Source organism: Canis aureus, chromosome 2 (assembly GCF_053574225.1).
Source record: "Canis aureus isolate CA01 chromosome 2, VMU_Caureus_v.1.0, whole genome shotgun sequence".
In the NCBI taxonomy this organism is placed as follows: domain Eukaryota; kingdom Metazoa; phylum Chordata; class Mammalia; order Carnivora; family Canidae; genus Canis; species Canis aureus.
Genome location: NC_135612.1, coordinates 62,683,268 through 62,703,262, shown reverse-complemented (window position 1 = coordinate 62,703,262; position 19,995 = coordinate 62,683,268). Strand labels below are relative to the sequence as shown.

General features: G+C 53.8%; 1 protein-coding gene and 1 pseudogene across 13 annotated transcripts in view; one reads left to right on the top strand and one right to left on the bottom strand.

Moving 5' to 3' along the window:
* Positions 1–19,995, bottom strand: part of ZFYVE28 (zinc finger FYVE-type containing 28) — a 159,244-nt gene that overhangs the window by 83,601 nt on the left and 55,648 nt on the right. Inside the window, exon 1 of one of the 13 annotated variants that reach the window (XM_077876171.1) lies at positions 17,340–17,420. The exons of the other annotated variants lie outside the window; for them this stretch is intronic. The gene's annotated coding sequence lies outside the window, so the exon portion shown is untranslated. Of the gene's footprint in view, positions 1–17,339; positions 17,421–19,995 lie in introns of those variants that run through there. 13 annotated transcript variants of the gene reach the window in all.
* LOC144290803 (myosin regulatory light polypeptide 9 pseudogene) lies at positions 11,058–12,133 on the top strand (annotated as a pseudogene).

Below are 19,995 nucleotides of genomic sequence, written 5' to 3'. Positions count from 1 at the left end.
GAGGCCACCTCACATGCACTGAGAGGTTAGCCTGCCCAAGGGCCCCCGTCCCCACGGGCCCTCAGACACATTGCCCGACCTATTACAGGTCTTTGGTGTCGACCCACAAGGTGAACCTCAGCCACCAGCATTCCACAGTTTCCCACGACGCCACAAACCCAAAGAAACTACAGGCTGCCTCCTGCAACCCTCACGGGGCAGGGAGGGGACCCAGCAACCTCTGATGGACGGGAGGCAGCTGCCCAAGGCTCTATGTGCCCTAGAGACTCTGGGTGCGGGCAGCCCTGTGACAGACACACCGTGTCCCCATCTGGATTCCTCTTTCTCAGGATGTGAGTGCAGCGAGCCTGCCTGCAGACAAATCTGTTCTGCGGGCGGGGGAGAGAAGGGGCAGCAGCTTAAACCCGAGATGACAAAGCCCTGAAGCACAGGCAGCACTGCAGAAGTCACCTGTGGCCCAGGATCAGCTAGGACACACCCAAGCACACCCCCCCACCAACCAACAGAGACCCTCTGCTGGGTGCTCAGCACCATAGGCCTCAGATTGGCGCCCACCACGCTCAGCAGACCTTCCCCCACATCACACGTGATGGTGGGTGGTGTGGTCAGCTGGATGGGGCCCCCAGATGACAGGTCCACCTGGAACCTGGCAGTGTGACCTTACTTGGCAAAAGGGTCTTTGCAGGTATAGCAGTAATGAGATCCTGAGGTATGTGAGCAGGCCCTAAATCCAATGACAGGTACCCCAAAAGAGGCAAAAGAGCTGGAGGCCATGTGGCCACGAGCCTAGGAGCACCACGAGCCCAGGAGTACCATGAGCCCAGGAGCACCATGAGACTTGGTGTACACTGTTTCTCTGAGGCTCCAGGAGCAGCCAGCTCTGCAGACACCTCGATCCCAGATGTCTGGCTTCCAGAAGACTATAAATTCCTGTTGCCTGAAGGCCCCGGGACATGGTGCTGTGTCCACAACAGCCCAGCACACATGCAGAGGCTGGGCCGCACCTCAGCCAGCCGGGGCCAAGGGAGCAGGCTGGCAAAGCCAAGAAGGTGAGCAGGGAGGTGAGCAGAAATAGTCTCAGAAGACTCCACTTTTAGAGAACACACATGAGCATGGGAAAATAAAGAGAGAGAGCTGGAGGAAACACACCAAAATCAACATGGTCTTTTTTTTTTTTTTTTTTTTTTTTTAACGAGGGTATGTATTGTACAAGGAGTGTGTACTAGTTTCTAGAAATTTCTACCACAATCAGAAAAAAACTTGTATTTATTTATTTACTTACTTACTTACTTACTTACTTGCTTTCCCTTTGTAAGAAAACAAGGCCTGTCATGGGCTGGGCAGTTTGGAGCAGGCACCCCCCTGCCCCGCCCCAAGTAGCCCAAGTCTGGGATGGAGGTGAATAAACATGATCTGCAGCAGCTATACTTCATAGTGAAGAGCAGTGCCAAGGCAGAGGCTTCTCTACTAGGGGCAGCAAAGGCTGGGGCACCCTGAGAGGGCACGGGGGCCTAGCCAGCCCGTTCACAGAGAAACTTCCAGAAGTCCAGACAGAGCCTAGACAACCCCATGCACAGAGCTGAAGCCGCAGGGCCTGGCCATTCAGAGGTGTCCTGGGTTCCTGAGGATAGAGACATGGAGCTCGAGGAAGAGCACCTGTGGCCCTGAGGCTAATCAGACGGAGGCTCCAGGGGCCATGAGCAGCCTCAGCCCAGACCAACTCAGACAGCGGGGACCCTCCACCCAGGGCGTGGCTGTTCTCAGACCTGCCCTGGCCCAGGGGAGGGCCCCATGGAGTAAATGCCATCTGCTACCCCCTCTCCTCCCTCCTGTGAACCAATTGGTACCCAGAGGAAGGCTGCCCAGCACAGGGTACTGCCCATGAGGACAGGCTCTGTGGAGACTGTTAGGGGTGTTCTGACTTCCTGGAGCCTGGCAAAGTGGATGGCAGGTAACTGCTGTGGGGTTTCCATGGTGCCTGTAGTGGACAGTGTATCCCAGCATCCCCATGCCAATGAAGTGACCACCCCTGTTCATGATCACTCCTGCTAGAAGCCGCCCAAGATGGGTCTTCCTTGCCCCTGCAGGGGGCGGGGGGAAGGGGAGCAGACACCAGGGCCATCAGTGGGCACTCTGGGATGTGCCGTGACTGCCAGGGCCACTCCTCCTGCTGAACAGAGAAGCTTCCTAAGCAGCCAGCAAGTGCTGGCCTCCCCCAGGTGGCACTCAGTTCCCTACTGGTCCCAGAGCCTCAGCCCCCTCCTCCCTCCCTGCCCCATCCTGCATCAAGTAGACCTCTGCCACCCCACTCCAGCCGCCATGAAGGCTTCTAGCTCTGCCCTTCTTACCAGCTATTTCCACGTCTGAGTGGGTGCTCTGGGGTTTGTAACGCGCCTGGGCTTTGAAGCCCACGTTCACACGTGTCTGATGCATCCACATGTAGTATGAGACTCTCACAGCACAGATGCGGGTCTGCGTTATCAACCGTTTGCTTCTGTGTATGTTGCCGACCCCAAAACACATGCTGCTGTCTTAGATCAAGTGTATCTTAAGAGCTCAACTATCATTTTTATGGTGGTAAAATATGTATTATGTAAAGTTTACTATGTCAACCATTCCTAAGTGTACGGCTCAGTGGCATCAGGCACTCACAGCACTGTGAGCAGCCCCACCCTCCATCTCCAGATCTTATCCTCCCAATCTGCCCATTAAACACCCACTCCCCCTCACTGCCTCCCATTCTTTCTGGCTCTGAATTCATCTACTCGGGGGAACTCACATAAGTCAGTTCTCTTCTACAAAACCTCTCATCTGTTCAGCCCATCTGCCTAGGACGCATCCGCGGCCAGAGAACAGAGCCCCAGAGCGAGCGCTGGGGCATCTACCTGGGGCCCCTGGCAGATCATCATCACAGCCAAGACCTGGCCTGGAAGAATCCAGGTTCCTGTTGCTTCCTTTTTACCCAACTTATGCTGGCACCTCCGCCTGCCTCCCACCTCTCCCTAAGGAGCTGGTGTCAGGAATTTGGTTCACCTGCTGCCCTATATATGAATTCTCATATATAGGGCCATGACCCATGATATGCGACACCCTCCTGGCTTGAGGACAGTGTGCCACATACACATTGAGGGAGTGAAACACCCTCTTCACGGAGCTGCAAGACAGGAACGTGGCCCCAGAGGGGCTGTGTTCAGAACCAGGCTGCCACCACCACCTCAGCTCTCTGATTTGCACGTTGGAAAGTGGGCATGACGTTTCCCACTGTTCATCTCTGTTTTACGGAAGCCATGTCCCCCCTCTCTGCTGAATTCCCTGGACATCTTTAGAGGGGCAGGCTCTGTCCCACTCCCTAAGCACCCTGTCATCTCCCCCTACAGCCCTGTGCGTGGTGCTATCACCAGCCTCGTCTAGCAGGCAGAAAATCAAAGCACAAAGAGGCCAGGCCCCTGGTCAAGGTCATACAGCTAGAGTGTGACGCTGCTGGGTCAGGTGCACGCCCCAGCCAGCAGCCCCCACCCAGCCACTCACCTTCATCCTTCTTAAATATGCTGGTAGTGATGAGTCATCATAAAACTAAATTTAATCATTTAAGCTGTTCCTTCTGCACTTGAAAAGCACCCTCAGCAGATGGGTGGTTGCCAGAGGCTGGGCTGCTTCATGACACAGGGTCTCCTTTTTGGAGGATGCAAATGTTCCAGAACTAGAGAGAGGTGATGGTTGCACAATGCTGAGAATGCACTAAATGCCACTGAGTGTTTTGCTTCCAAATGGTTAACTTTATGTTACCTGAATTTCACCTTCATTTAAAACTAATAACAAAAAAATAATAAAAATAAATAAATAAATAAATAAATAAATAAATAAATAAATAAAACAAAACTAATAACAATCCCCTGGGTGGGACACCTGGGTGGCTCAGCAGTTGAGCATCTGCCTTTGGCTCAGGGCCTGATCCTGGATTCCTGGAATCAAGTCCCCCATTGGGCTCCTTGCATGGAGCCTGCTTCTCCTCTGCCTGTGTCTCTACCTCTCTTCCTGTGTCTCTCATGAATAAATAAATAAAACCTTTAAAAAAAAAAAACCCCAATCCCCTGGGTGTGAGTTGCCAGGGGTCACACATCCCAAGGAGAAACCCCAAGCAGCCAGTATGGCCCCACATGCAAGCACCTCTTCTCTCACATTCTGGGAAGCCTGACCTTCTCCCTTAAAGAAGCAATGCTGAGTAATCACTCTCTGGCCAGATCAAGAGTCTAACACCAGAGTAAATTCCATACTAGAGACAAAATGACCACGAAAAATGGAACCAAAAAATCTAAAATAGGCGGGACTCTCAAGAAAAGTATATCAATGTCACGTTCCTTTCATCAGGCTCACTGTGTGCCAGTTTGGGAAGAAGGATGAAGCCAGTATCTCTCAGCAAATCAGCAGATTTATCCTCTACAAGATTTATCCTCTACAAGATTTATCCTCAAGAAGTCACCTCACTTATCTTGCTGACCCTCACCCCTTACAAGATTATCTAAGTACAACTAAATTTCACGCCTCATAATACATCCTCATATCCCTTCTTCTCTTCCTGTAATTCTTTGTGCAATTCAAGGGAAACATTGTGTTCTCTGAATTCCTTGTCAACCCCCAGCCGTCCTCCACCCAGACGCCACGTCTGAACGGACAGTGTGTCCAGAAGCTCAGCGCTGGCTGTGTAAGCTCAATGGCAATCAGGCACCACACATCCTGGCTACAAGGAATTTGCAGAAATGCAGATAAATGTGTGTGTGTGTTGGATCAGCCCTGGAGTTCCAAGAATAGAGACTTTTATCCCTTTCCAGATCCAGGCAAGACAAATGAGATCTTTTGCTCCTATCCTGGAAGAAAGCAAATTTGCAAAGCTCCTCCTAAAAGACCAGATGCTGTATCCTTCTCACCCCCAAAGACATTTTATTAACCACACAAGTTAATCAGTTCTATTGAATGCAAGCTGTCAGAAGGCACCCCAAACGTTGCAGCCCCGCTGCTCCCCCTTCCGTCTGCACACGGCAACCACCTTCCCCTTGCTAATTACAGAACAATCAGACTGTGCAAAGCTTGCCTGTCTCACACACAATGCTACTGGCAACACTAATTTAAAACTCCTGGGCCGCCTGGGCCTCAGTGGGCTAAGCTTCCAGCTCTTCGTTTCAGTTCAGGTCTCGATCTCAGGTTCGGGGAATGGAGCCCCACATCAGGCTTCATGCTCAGGATCAGGAGTCAGGAGTCAGGGAGAATCTGCTGGAGATTCTCTCCATCTCCCCTCGCTCCCTTAAATAAATAAATAAAAATTTAAAAAACAAATAAATAGAAATAAAACTCCTGGGCTGGGAATTCTCTGGAAGGAGGCAGGCCACAAGCCACACAGGCCCAGGAGACGGCCATCTCTCGGCTATGGCTCAGCAGTTGTTTAAATCATGTGATGAGCATCCACAAGCCCGCCACCCGACGTGAAGGTAGAACCTGCCATAGCCCACATCCACTCCCCACGGCCACTATCCACTCCACGCCTCCCCACAAAGCTTCCTGCACCCTGGATCCTGACTCATACGGCCCCTTTAATGCAGCTTGGTTGCCATATGTGGTCCTAAATGTATTTTTGGTTGCTTTTAACTCTATAAAAAGACATCATGCATATGTGATATTTTGAGATGGGCTTTTGATTTGTCACATCCTGTGTGCACTGCCAGTCTCCAAGTTGATACTCTGCACTGCCCCTTGCGTGAAGCCCCATGGTGCACTCAGCCACGCCCCATGAGGGTCTGGCTGTGTGCGTGACCTTCCAGGAACGCTCTCACACATCCCCTGGCCATGTGTGCCCATCCCTAAGAGGAGGTGTAGCAAATCACCACAAACTCAGTGACTTAAAACAACAACATGTATGACTCTGTAGTTCCAGAAGACAGAATTCCAGCACAGGTCTTGCTGGGTTAACATCAAGGGTTAACAGTCGGCAGGGCTGTTCTGTCAGGATGGTCCAGGGGAGACTGTTTCCCCGCCTTTCCCAGCTGCCAGATGTCTCCCCTTCTGATGCCAGCAATGATGCGTCTCTCAGACCTTCCACAGTCATAGCTGCCTCTGACCCTCTCTGGCCCCCTCTTCTACCACTAAGGACCCTGTAGGTACACTGGGCTCACTGGATAATCCAGAACCATTTTGCAGGCATCAGTTGATTAAGTGTCTGTGTTCAGCTCAGGTCATGATCCTGAGGTCCTAGGATAAAGCCCCACACCTGCTCAGTGGAGGGCCTGCTTCTAACTCTCCCTTCTTCCTCCCCTCAGCTTGTGCACATGTGCACACTCTCCCTCAAATAAATATTTTTTTTAAAAAAAAGCTTGTTACCAACCTCAGCACCATCTACAACTTGTATTCCCCTTTGCCACATAACCTAAGATGCTCACTACCTCCAGGGATCAGGACATGCACATCTTCGGGGGCTGTTACTCGGTGGTCTGCAGGTGGCATTTCTGGGTCATGCCACTTTTCACTCCAGCAGCCATGTCTCAGATCCCAGACCCACAGAGGACATCTTCCTGTTACAAACTCAGTGGGAGAAGGTGGTGGCCTACTGCTTGTCTTCCCAAGATGGCTGAGCACATGAGAAGGTCATGACCGTGCACGGGTTATATTGGCTCCAGCTCCATGCACGGAGGTCCTCAACACATCAATAGTGTCATTCTAACAAAGGGAGTTTTTCTGGCTCATGGTCTCAGGAAAGAGAGGCCAGGGTGTCTGGTAGTGGGGTCTGTAGGGTCTGCAGTGCTGGGACAGTCACATGAGGGGTACACAGGGCCACAGATATGGTATACCTGCACTGTTTCAGGTCAGAGGTGTCCTGGTTCTGCCATCAATGTGGTGCTAGTAGGCAGTGTTGTCCTCCAGCAGACCTAGCACCCAGAGCAAGGAAGTGGTGCAGAGAGGGTACCCTGCAGATAACCAGCCCGGGCAAGGCCAACCTTTGTGACCTCTCTGACCTTCCCAACACAAATCCAACCTCACTGAGCTGGAGAAGCTTCTACCCCTTTCTAAGATTGGAGCAAAAGACATGGGCTGCGGCGGATTCTGGTGTGAAGCCCTGTTTCAGGACGGAGAGGCACGTGCCTGATTAGGCATTCCCTAACCAGCCTCAGAGCTCTGACTTTGTGGTACCTGGTCCTGGCAATGGTACCCACCTGTGGCTGCCCGCCACTCTATCGCCCAAGTGCACTATGGGTGCACTTCCCAGGGAGGAGAGAACCACCAAATTCAGTGTTTTCTTTGGACCAGATTTAAAAGACTAGTAAGAGAGGAATTCAAACATAATATTAATTGACATTTCATAAAACTACTTAATCATATTGCTTCCTTTCCAGGGGCAAGTGACAATGCAAAAAAATGCACAGGGAGGCCTTTTTTAACGGCTTGATCCCCTGCTCCCATCCTCCATCACCTCCATCTGGGGTTAGCACACTCCAGAACCACTGGATCTGGGCAAGCCACCCCCCTAGGCCTCCTGGGGGCTCCAAATAGCTTCCTCCATGGGCTAGCCCCTCAGCCAGGGGAGGGAGAGTGAGGGTACATGGCTTGGACCTATGCTCTGCAGAGCATTCACACTGCGTCCAGCTGCTCCACAGGGCATTCACACCACATGCAGATGCTCGCTGACTCGTTGCGCTGGACTTGAGAATGCCTCCTTGTCACTCAGGGTGCAGGAATCAGAAGGATTTCCTGAAATTCATTCCCACTCCAGCTTGTCTGCACCCAAGGTCACTGAGGATGCCAGGCCAGAGGAGAGGGCCCCTGACCACACAGCTGCCTCAGAGAGCGAGCACATCCCTCAGATACTGTCCAGTGACCAGAGAACAGCAGGATATGCAGAAAGACACGTGAAGCAGGGGGCAGGCATTAGAGTGGGTTTCCCTACCCTGGCAGTGTTGACATTTGGGGCCATAATCCCGTTATAAGGACTGCCCTGTTGCACCATAGGCTAGTGACAGCATCCCTGGCCACTTCCCACTAGATGCCAGAAGAACACCACCCCCTCACTTCCACCAAGTTGTGACAACCAAAAATGTTCTCATTCAGTAATAACTGTTGGTTTCCGCCCCTCCCAGCCCTGGTACCCCCGTCTGTCTCTGTGATTTTGGCTGCTCTAAGTCCCTCATACACGTGATGTCACACAGGATCTATCCTTCAGGGGCTGGCTCATTTCACAGAGCTGGCTCATTTCATCCTCAGGCCTCACCATGTAGTGGCAGGTGGCAGGATGTCTTTCTGTTTCAGGCTGAATAATACTCCAGTGTCTGGATGGGACACATTGCATTTCTCTGTTGTCTGCAGGTCAACACTGGTCTGCTCCCTCCTTGGGCAAGGGGGAAAAATGCTGCCATGAACATGGGTGTGCTCCGGGAACATGCTGAAGGACATACTATAGGATTTGCTGATGGCAGGGACAGACTGAAACCAGGAGAACTGGGCTGATTTCCAGGTATGGCCTGAGCACGCACGTGATGGGCAGGAGGTGAGGAAGCAGCCTCACTCCTAGGTGGCAAGAAGAGGTGCTGAGCGAGCAGCCTGTCAGGAGTCTAGCACCTGGGCAGAGGTCAGGGTACGCAGGGCTGGGGAACCGGGAAGACAGGAGTGATGCACCCCTACAAGGAGGATGGGAAGGGAGCCAGGGAAGGAGCCTCAGTGAGACAGGACAGAAATTAGAAGGTGGTGTACCCCCCCAGGGGAGGAGGTAGTCAAAGAGAGAATGTGGCCAACAGTGTAGTCTTGATGGGCTGTTGAGGAAGCAGGCGGGAGAAGGAGTGGTGTGAGGCAAACCACAGAGGGCACAGGGGCAGCACCTTCAGGACTCCTGTGAGGGGGAGAGTGGGCAGGACTTCAGGGTAAGAGGGCTGGTGACCTGGGGAGTTCACAGCAGGTTTTACCTCCAGGAGAACGATCTAGAAGATGGAGAGACCAGTACAGGAGACAGGGAACAACACTGAATAGGCAAAGGGGATGAGGTCCAAAGCATGGGGGCAGGGGGAAATCCAGTGTACAGGGGGTGGGGAGCGCCAGTGCACGGGGGAGGGAAGGTCCACTGTACAGGGGCGGGGTGGCCCACTATACAGGGGGAGGGGAGATCCAGTGTAAAGAAGGAAAGGGAGACCCAGTGCATAGGGGGGAGGGGAGATCTAGTGCACAGGGGGGAGTGAGGTCCAGGGCATGGGGTTGGGAGGAAGATTCCCCACAATAACGTATCTGAGGCATCCCCCACTCTGTGCTTCATGCCTCTCCTCCCATCTGGAGCTGGAGTCCTCTGGTCCTCTCAGATCTGGGCTGGCCTGTAACTTGCTGAGACCAAGAGAATATAGCCAATATTCCCTATGACTTCTAGGCTGGGGCTGGCCACTCTCTTGAACCCCTGTCCTCTGTCCTGCCCTTGTACCACCACAAAAAGGAGCCAAGGGCAATCTGCTGAGAGGTGGGCACCACACAGAGACAGAGGCCCCACTGTCCCAGGGCAGGGGACTCAGGAAACCCAGCTATTGGAGGAAATTGAGAGGACATGAAGACGTGGCCTCCGGCTGACCTAGGAGCTGGAGTCAGGAACTCCGAGCTCCTCACACTATCCTGGGTCTGAGGAACACGCGCTCTGCTTCCCTTCCCCACTCAGAGGTGGCCTCAAGGTCACAGCCTCTAGACAAAGTAATGTGCTGAGCCCGTCTGGATGGCACAGTGCTAAGTCCACTACAGCCTCTCTAGGAACTTTAAGATTTGGCAGTGGGCACAGAGATCTCCTTATCTTGTGGCCCTGAGACAAGTCTATCAGCTCCCTTGCTTATTAAACCCGCTTCCTGCCAACCAGAGGAGAGGAGTAGTCACCTCAGTCTTCTGCCTCTCCTCACCCTCCATGGATGGTGGCCAGTTTGCAAACCAATCCCTTCCAAGTCCAGGACTTGGACTATCACCCCAAAAGGAACTTGCATCCCTTCACAGTGGGAGTGAAACCACCCCACAGCTGTCATGTCCACACTACCCTGTCTTTGGTCTGCTTGGGCTGCCACACCAGTATGCCACAGACCGTGGACAGCAGGCACTTATCACCCCTGGGTCTGGAGCTAAAAGCCCAAGGCCAAGGTGCCAGCGTGGTGGGTTCCTGGCGAGACTTGCTTCCTGGCTGCACTAGCCACCTCTCGCTGCACTGCATGTGGCAGAGAAAGAGGATGGGACCTCCTGACAGGTCTCCTTCTACAGATATTACTCCTATGGCAATAGGACCCCACCCTCATGATCTCATGTAACCTTAGTTTCCTCCTAATGGCCTCATCTGCAAATATAGCCATGCTGGAGGCCAGGACTCAACACAGGACTTAGCACACAGCACCCTCCTAAAGCATCATCTTGCTGTGACAGGACTTCCTAGAAGCTCCTTTTATTGTACTTGGTGAGTCTCCCCAAGTCTGGACATGTGGCCTTCCCCAGGGCAGGACTAGGGGGTCCTTGCTCATACTTCCTTCCTTTTTTTATTTATTTATTTTTAAGATTTTTATTTATTTATTCATGAGAGACAGAGAGAGAGAGAGAGGCGGAGACTTAGGCAGAGGGAGAAGCAGGCTTCCTGCAAGGAGCTCAATGTGGGACTCCATCCCAAGATCACGACCTGAGCCAAAGGCAGACACTCAACCGCTGAGCCACCCAGGTGTCCCAATTCCTTCATTTTTTTAATAGAAAATTTAAACTGATCTCAGACCAGAATCTGCCTGGGGATGGGAGCAGGGGAGAACCAGGGAGGGATAGAGTGGGACCACAGAGGCGCCCAGGAAATGTGTGGCTCACTGTCTTGACTGGGTGCCTGTTTCACGGTATCTGCCGATGTCAGAACTTATCAAAGTGCCCACTTTAAACACGTGCAGTTTATTATATGTCAGTTGTACCTCAATAAATGTACCCTGCCACCACATCCCTGACCATGCTCTGTTTAAATGTTTTTGTTGAGTCTGGAGCCGGGACCCGACAGGCCGTGGCCCCGCACTAGCTCCACACAGCGAGCAAACGCCTTCTCCGCACCAGGGAAGCCCCACCCACCTAAAGCCAAGATGTCCAGTAAGCAGGCCAAGGCCAAAACCACCAAGAAGCGGCCATAGCGGGCCACTTCCAATGTCTTCGTGATGTTTGACCAGTCCCAGATCCAGGAGTTTAAGGAGGCCTTCAACATGATTGACCAGAACTGAGATGGCTTCATTGACAAGAAGGACTTGCATGACATGTTGGCCTCACTGGGAAAGAACCCCATCAATGAGTACCTGGAGGGCATGATGAGTGAGGCCCCAGGGCCCATCAACTTCACCATGTTACTCACCATGTTTGGGGAGAAGCTGAATGGCACAGACCCTGAAGATGTGATCCAAAATGCTTTTGCCTGCTTTGATGAGGAGGCCTCAGGTTTTATCCGTGAGGACCACCTTCGGGAGCTGCTCACCACCATGGGTGACCGCTTCACAGATGAGGAAGTGGATGAGAGTACCGAGAGGCACCCATTGATAAGAAAGGCAACTTTAACTACATGGAGTTCACCCGCATCCTTAAGCATGGTGCCAAGGACGAGGACGACTAGGCTGCTCTGGAAGCCCATGCCCAGGCCCCTGTCCCACTCCTATTCCCCATTCACTGTGTACCAGCTTCATGCCTGTGATCCCACAGGACCCTCTCAGGGGATCCTCTCTCTGAGGGGCTAGGGGCCCAGCTCCTTGTGGAGGAACAGGCTGAGCACACACAGTGCCAGATAAGGGGCATACAGCCAACATGAAGCAGGTGTTCCACCATGACCTCCCCCATCCCAAGAGAAAGCTGTCTTCTAGGGAGCTGGGCCTCAGGGCTGCTCCCCACAGGACAGGCCCTCTGTCCTGTGGGACGCAACTTCACATGCTCCCCCATGCAGGGCATGACAGCTCTTTCCCAGCCACTGCCACTGCCACTGCCACAAACCTCACGAAGGTCCCTTCTCAGAGGGCAGGATGCCAGACCCCTCCTCTGTGCCCTGCTCAGCCACCAGAACACAGCCCACCCCACCAGGAGTGTGATCCAGAAGATGCATGTAGGTTGGACATTTGACTCAGGGGAGACAGAATCTTAAATAGAAGTCTAAGCACTGGAAAAAAAATGTTTTTGTTAATCAAACTTTTAATTTTGACATAATTGTGACTCGCGTGTGAGCATAAGAAATAGTACAGAAATAGTACAGGGGTCTGTGTACCCCTCACCCCGCCTCCCTCGACAGTATCATCACACAGAACCGCAGGACAGCAGCATGGCCAGGACAGACACACAGACACAACCTGCCCGCTGCACTCACATGCTCCAGATCACACACTTGTGTGATCAGTGTGAGCAATGAGTGCCTCACCACATGTGGAGGGTCACAATGCGAAGCTACTCATCACCCAGAGGATCCCTCCTGTTGCTCTTTTTAAAAAATTGTTTCATTGTGGTAAAATACATAATGTGAAATCCACCACTGTGAACTTTGAAGTGCACAGTTTAATGGTAGTAAGCACATTATGCCTCAATACAGCTTTTAAAACCAGGAGCAGGTGCCAACTCTCCCTCAAAGGGACCTGAGTCACCAGCCCTCCTGATCCCTGCAGCCCGAGGAAACCACTGCTGCTTCCAGTCTGCTACTCCCCACCTGTCAGCTCACCTTCAGGCCCCCACTGGTCACTGCCTGGTCCAGAGCAGTGGCTTCCCAGAGTCTGTGTTCCCTCAAGAGAACCTGGAATGTCACATAGGCAGGGTGTCTGCCAGGGTCACGTCCAGTGAGGGTTTGAGGTCACCATTTCTAGAATGCACCGAGTTCCACACACTGACCCATTTTCTTCCAAAGAGGCCCTCAGCCCTCTGCCTCTGCCTCCTGCTCTTCAGGACACCAGCTCCCCCAGCCTGACCATCTTGTTCACATGCATCCTGCAGGCCTGGGGAGCCACAGAGCACTCCTGGGACGCACACTTTGCAAGCCAACCCCCTGGGTGATGAATCTGTCTATGCAGCAAGCTGGGACCACAGTAGGTGCTTCAGGAGGGGTCCATGTGGCTTTTGGGTCACTAGAATTCCTACCACCACATCTCTGACCATGCTCTGAAACCACCACTCCGGCCACTCGCCCACCTCACACCGGCAATAGTTTCTGGGAGAAAGTCCCAGGTAAGACTGGGCCTCTACTATCTGGTCCTCTGCCAAGTCCCAAGCCCAATGCCCAGCACACAGTCTACACTCGATTAATGTTTGTTGAATTAATCCATAATTACCTTAACTCTGTGCCATCTGAGAAGGTCAAGAGGGGCTCACCACTTCCTTTCGTTGCACCAGATTCTTACAGGGACCGCGCAAGCAGCCCCCTGCCTCCCAATCCCCATCTCTCCCCACAGTGAAGTCCCAGGTGCACGTCTACACAGGGGGCCTATAGGTAGAGCCCTGCCACGAAGCGTCCAGCTGCATCTTTTCCCCTGGATCCCTGGTCTGGGGAGAAACTCTGGGTCTCCTTACCTAGAATGGAGCTCCAAGCAGAGCCCAGACTGTCATCTAGACCCAAAGTTGGCTGGGTGTGAGTCATACCAGCTGGCAGTGACCACAGTCACCTGGTCGCATGGAGTCAGGCTCTCTGTCTCTCCCATCGAAGCCTCTCTGGCACAGGGTATAAGGAAACCAGCCAGGCAGAAGCCCACTGAGGCATGACCTTATTCCTCTCCTCAGAAAGGAGCTCATGGAGAGTGCTCAAAAGCGCCTTGGTCAGGAGCACATGCCTGGATCAGGGACACATACCCAGGTCAGGGGCACACACTGTGGCACACCGGGCTGGGACAGCTTTCCAATTTAGTGCCAATCGTCTAAGGCACAGCAGTCCCTGCCCACGGAGGTCTCAGGAGGCTCGAGGGCTCTTTGGTCACTCCCAGCAAGCACTGTAGGCCTTATGGGCTCCTCCACAGGGGCACACAGCTCCACCCTTCTGTGGTTCCAAAGTCTTGGCAACACCACAGACCTCTGAGAACACGGGTTAGGGTTATTTCTTCACACAGAAGGCCCTGTGGTTTCATTCTTCATTGGTCCATCACAGAACATTCAGAAAGATCCAATTACTTCCATTAACTGTGATAAAACACACACAAAGGGGGATGCCTGGGTGGCTCAGAGATTGAGCGTCTGCCTTCGGCCCAGAGCATGATCCTGGGGTCCTGGGATCAAGTCTCCCATTGAGCTCCCTACAGAGAGCCTGCTTCTCCCTCTGCCTATGTCTCTGCCTCTCTGTGTCTCTCATGAATGAATAAAATCTTAACACACACACACACACACACACACACACACACACACATAAAGGTAATCTCTCCATCCATTATCAGTCTGGCTGTTAAAATGCAGGCATGGAAGAGCGGGGATTCTACTGTCACCTATGTCCCAAACCACCTGGGGAGTAAGCACAGGGGGTGACAGGACCATAGCCCTGTATCAAAGCCCCACCTTGATGGACTTTGCCCCTGCTCTGTCCACAAAGGAATGAGGTGGCTATGTCAGGCGTGACCAGGGAACGTGACCAGGGGCCGTACAGCAGGACAAAGAAATGGAGGTGGCGCTGTGGGGATGTGGGCCAGCTGCAGCTACAGGGTGACCCTGGGAGGCAGGTGTGGGGTCGCACGAGCTCCAAATCTAACAGGGAACTTCCCCATGGGATTCAGTGGGGAATCCCTCAGGGGACGGACCATGGCTTAATGAGGACATGAGCCACTGTCTGGGGTGCAACCACCATGGGCTCCACAAAACGCATGTGGATGTGGGCTGGGTGGGACCAGCCCAGGGCTCAGATGATGCCCAGCAGATGGTTCCCAAAGATGCCAGTTCAGCCAGTTCAGCCAGCTCAGCCCCAAACAGGAGCTTGCCTGCAGTGCTCAGCTGGGTGAGGGCAGGTGTAGTCACTGGCCGTGGGTAGGCTAGCAGGACTGAGGGGTGGGAGCCTACAGACCACGGGACACACTGAGTCTCAGGACTGAGGCACTGGGGAACACTGGTCCAAAGACAGAGCCAAACCCAAGGGCATGGCTACATATGAAATGTACCAGAATCCCTGATGGCCAAGCCCAATGGTCCAGGGAGCAGCCAACTGTCTAGGTCCCAATCACAGCTCCTGTGTTGGTCAGGTTGGGCTGCTGTGACAGAAGACCACACTCACTTGAGCGGACTTTTTCGGGGACACAATCCAACACATAACAGCTGGTCGTAGATTGGAAAATGTCCAGGTGGAGCTGGCGTCCCCCAGGCCTGGTGGATTAGGATCTCACTTACAGGACCACTGAACAGCATCCAGCCCAGGTCCACCAGTTGCCCCCACTCTCCATCCTCCTCCCCAGACATGCTCTCCAGCCCCCAGAACCACCAGCCCACCACCATCCTGGGAGCGCCTCTGCCCTGTTGTCCAACCTCCTGAGGGCAGGGAACAGGATTGTCCCATGTCTGCAGCAGCAGGCCTGCCTCGCATGGGCACTTGAGACGACGTAAAAGCCCCTTCCTAAGGAGTCACCCACCTGCAGCCCCGGTGGCCACTTCTGTCTCAGGGGCAGATCTTCTGCCGGGGAGAGCACCCGCCTGGCCAAAGTCCAGATGCAGAGTGAGGACTGTGTCCTCAGCCGGGGCCCGACTCAGTCCAGTGTCCAAGGACCCCTGGAGGCAGCCACAGCCCTCCACAGCCAGCGCCCGCTGCCCAGCATGTGCCCCAGGCCCCAGGACATACCGTCACAGCGTATGGCACAGGCAGACACCACAGAACCTTCTAAGTAGTTCGGGTGGTGTCCACGAAATGCAGCCTCACCCAGCATGCCTTGTGAATGGCTCTGTGGGTTCAAGCCCAAGGAAGAGAGCTCTATGGGGCATCATCAGAGGGTAAAACTACCTTTGCTCCGGGGCTGCCTCTGGGCCACAGTAGCTGGAAACCCAGGAACAGTCAGTACCTCCTTGCAATCCTCAGCTGATGCCCACCTTGCACCTTCTACCCACCTTGCCTGCTCCCGCTCCCCCCCCCCCGCCGAGGTCTGTCCTGTAAAGCTCTGAGGTCCCACAGGCACAGGGTCAGAGGTCAGTCCCAGTTCAACCAGTCCTCTTCCCTGAAACTCCAAAACCGACATCAGTCCCACGGTGGATCCAGGCCTGATGGGGGGGAGGGGGTGGGGTCCCTTCCCCCCACCTAATGAGAAAGCCCTTTGAGACAAAGCCTCCTAGAGCCCAAGTGTATGGGGTGACAGCCAGCCCGTGTGGCCTCCCATGACTCTACCTGTTCTCTCAAGAGGCACACACCAAATGAGAGACTCCTAACTCTGGGAAACGAACAAAGGGTAGTGGAAGGGGAGGTGGGTGGGGGGATGGAGTGACTGGGTGACAGGCACTGAGGGGAGCACTTGGATGGGATGAGCACTGGGTGTTATACTGTATGTTGACATATCAAACTCCAATAAAAAAATATACAAAAAAAATCTGGAATAAATATATTTTCCTAAATATCACATTTACCAAAACTCTCTGTAGAAAACAAACTGTGGAAAACAAACTACAAAAAAAGAATAAACATCATGCAATGCTCATCAAAAAAAAAAAAAAAAAAGAGAGAGAGAGACACACAAATGCGTGGAGACCGTACAGGCCACTGGGGAGACCCGTACCAGCTTTTGAAGTCTCCTACCTGACACTGGACAGGGGATGTGCTAACTCACACCTGTGATCAGTGACACTAGAATCCCTAGTGCTCAGGAAGGGGGTGGGCGGGCAGCAGAATCAGGCCCTCCAAGCTGACAATATGCCTCCTTAGTGGAGGATAGAGGGAGACCAGCCATGGAGCACCCAGCAGAGCAGGGGCCTGCATCTGGGAAGGTGCTTCACCCTGGGGACAGCCCTGCTGGCTGGGTGGGGTCCCCCAGAACCCACCTCCCCCACTGTTCTCATCAACAACTGTCTCTGGGCTTGGATATGGAAGGTAAGCCTGGTGCCTACAGAGCCCTCCCCCATGTGGGGCACCCCCCACCACGGCCAGCCCGCCCCCCACAGAGAACCCCCCCATGGCTGGACCCTGCTCCCCATGGGGTACCCCCCACCATGGCCAGGCCCTGCCCCCCACTTTCCAGTAGCAGGGAGGGGAAGCACCCTGTCCACAGCTCTCCCCTGCAGCCTCTCCTTGGCCACAATCACCAGAACTCCTGATGGGTCAACAAGCCGTAAGGAGGCCAAGCAGCTACAACAGCAAAGCAGCAGAGGAGCTCCCCCACCCCGGCTGCTCAGGAGGAACACACGGCTCCTGTGACGCTGTTTCATACCTGGAGGCACACAGGACAGGTGGGAAAGCAGCCCACAGGAAGACAAGGCCACGCAGGAAATGGTGAAAGGAGGTGGAGATGGTGGAAGCAGGTGGAGATGCGTGAACACTTGCTGTTTAAGACGAACATCAGGGAACAGGGTCAGGAGGGAGCATCATATGCAGTAGCCGCGGCACAGAGAGATATTTCCATCTCTGTTTACCCGAACCAAGTCACCACCTGTTCCCATAATTGGTTTCCTTTCCAAGGGGCCTGCCCCCTCAGCGGTGGGCGGTAGGCAGTGGGCTCCCCCGTGAGTCTGCCCCCGAGGAACGGGCCACTCCCACTCAGGAGCGCCTGTGGCTGGTGTGATTCAACCATGTACGAGGACTCTCCACATACATCGCTTGCCCTGAGTCCTCATGGCATTGCAGCCACTGCCTTGGTGCCCAGGCCCTGCTCCCAACAGCAGTCCAGGAGGGATCCCAGAAAGAGAAGGCTGTGACGGCCCCATCCAGGAGGCCTCGGCACTGCCCCAAGAGTGGAGGAGGAAATAACAGCACATGAGAAAGACACGCACGCAGAGGAATATCAACACATGCACACAGGTCCTCGGAGGACTCAGAGTGTGGCTCCCGGCCAGCCCGGGCCAGGGTGCAGAGGGCACAGGCCTGCTTGGAAGACCTACCCAGGCCTCTGATCTCAAGGACTTTGTCTTGGTTTACATGCACCAACACCCACCCAGACACTGCTCACCAGGGCTGGGGTGGCCCAGAGATCCCCTGTACGAACATCCTATGGCTCACCGGGCCCCACCCTCCTCACTGACCACCCTCCATCCATCAAGAACCACAGTGGGGAAAACAGTTTACTGGTCCCCAAAAAAGTTAGACCTAAAGTTGCCGCGTGACCTAGGAATTCTGCTCCTGTGTATCTACCCAAGAGAAAGAAAAATGTGTCCACAGAAAAATGTCCATGAATGTTTATAGCAGCCTTATTCACAGCAGCCCAAAAGAGGACCTAGCCCCAAAGTCCACAGATCGATGAACAGATCAACAAAGGATGGTTTACCCACATGACAGGTAAATCACCACACTGTGATGATGTGGATGAGATGAGATGCTAAGGCCCCACAGGTGAGGGTCCCCTTCAGATGAAACTCCTGGAACAGAACATAGACAGGACAACAGGCCAGCGGTCTCAGGGAGAGAGGGGGAGTGAAAAGCACTGGCACTGTGGACATGGGCACTCACGTGCATGCTCCATCAGCTAATGCCACCAACTGCAGGTTATATGACTGTCACCTAATGTTTTAAAAAACGAAAAATATATCTAACAACAACAACAAAGCTACAATGGGCCTCGTGAACAAGCTGGATTTGTTCCCAAAGCACATCCCTGGAAAAGGTCCGAGCAAGCCCCAGACAGTGGGCATGGGTCTGAGTCTGGGGGAAAAGCCACATGCCCCCACCCTCTGTAACTCCTCCCTTCCAGGTCGTTCCCCATCTGACGGCTCCTTATCAGCCTGACAAGTGCTTCCCCAGGGGCCCATGTGTTTTCCACTCTAGACCCCAGTGCCCCGCAGACTTTGCTGAAGCCCGGTCCCTGGGGCCAAACAGCAGAGGTTTGGACACAGGCTCTCTGTGTGGGAACCGGCTCCTAGTCTGAGAGCATTTATTACTGGAAAGACAACGCACAGTGAGCACACTGTCTGGCACCTGCAAGCATGCTTAGCCAGCAATACAAGGGAATGAACAAAAGCCCGGTGGCCATGGTATTGGAGTGGGGTCCCTGCACCCCGCGGCCGGGTCCTCTGGAACTCACTCAATCTGCCCCACTCAGTCGGATCCCAGCATGCCTGCCTCAGAGGAGCTGTAGCAGCCCAACTTGGGCTTGCTGCCTGCCGGGCTGGTGCTCAGCTGCAGGGGCAGGAAGGCAACTCCGGGTCTTCCTGGGGCCTCTCATCCAGTTTGAGGCACACGAGCATCCAATCAATACTGATCTCCCAGGGAGCCTCACCTGTTGGGTGAGGAGATCCAGAGCCGGACCTGGCTGCTGGGCTCTGGGTGAGGCTGACTTCTCCCAGCAGCAGAGGCTCCTTGGCGGCTCACATGCAGAGTAAGCAGGGAATCGCACAAGGACGAGGCCACCAGAACACCATCTGTCCCAGGACATACAGCTGCTCATCATACCTTCCTCTCAAAGCTGAGACCAAACCGTGATATTATGAAGACCACGGACCATAACAGACACCTGCTGGAGTGGAATGTCCTATGCATCCCCCATGTTCAGGGGTCCTCACCAGGACTGCATGTGACCCCTCTTTCTCTGATACACAGAGGTTTCCTGTCCAGACCCCAGCTACGGGGACAAAAGTGATCCCCAAATCCACATCCAATTACACGGTGCTGGACAGTCAATGTGACAAACACAGACAAAGCAATGCCAGATGTCAGGGCAGCCATGGCCCTTTAAGAGGCTTTCACTGTGATGCAAGGTAGAGAGCCAACACCAGCAAGGGGTCACCAAGGGAGGTGGGGGGGTATCTGTGACTCGCCCAGAAATACTTCTAGGACTGAAGGCTCACCCCCCAGGAGCTGGCAGTCCCCATCCCCGGAACTGCCCCAGCTGAGGACAGGCCACCCCGCGGGCAGACCCATCCAGGACCCATCCACAA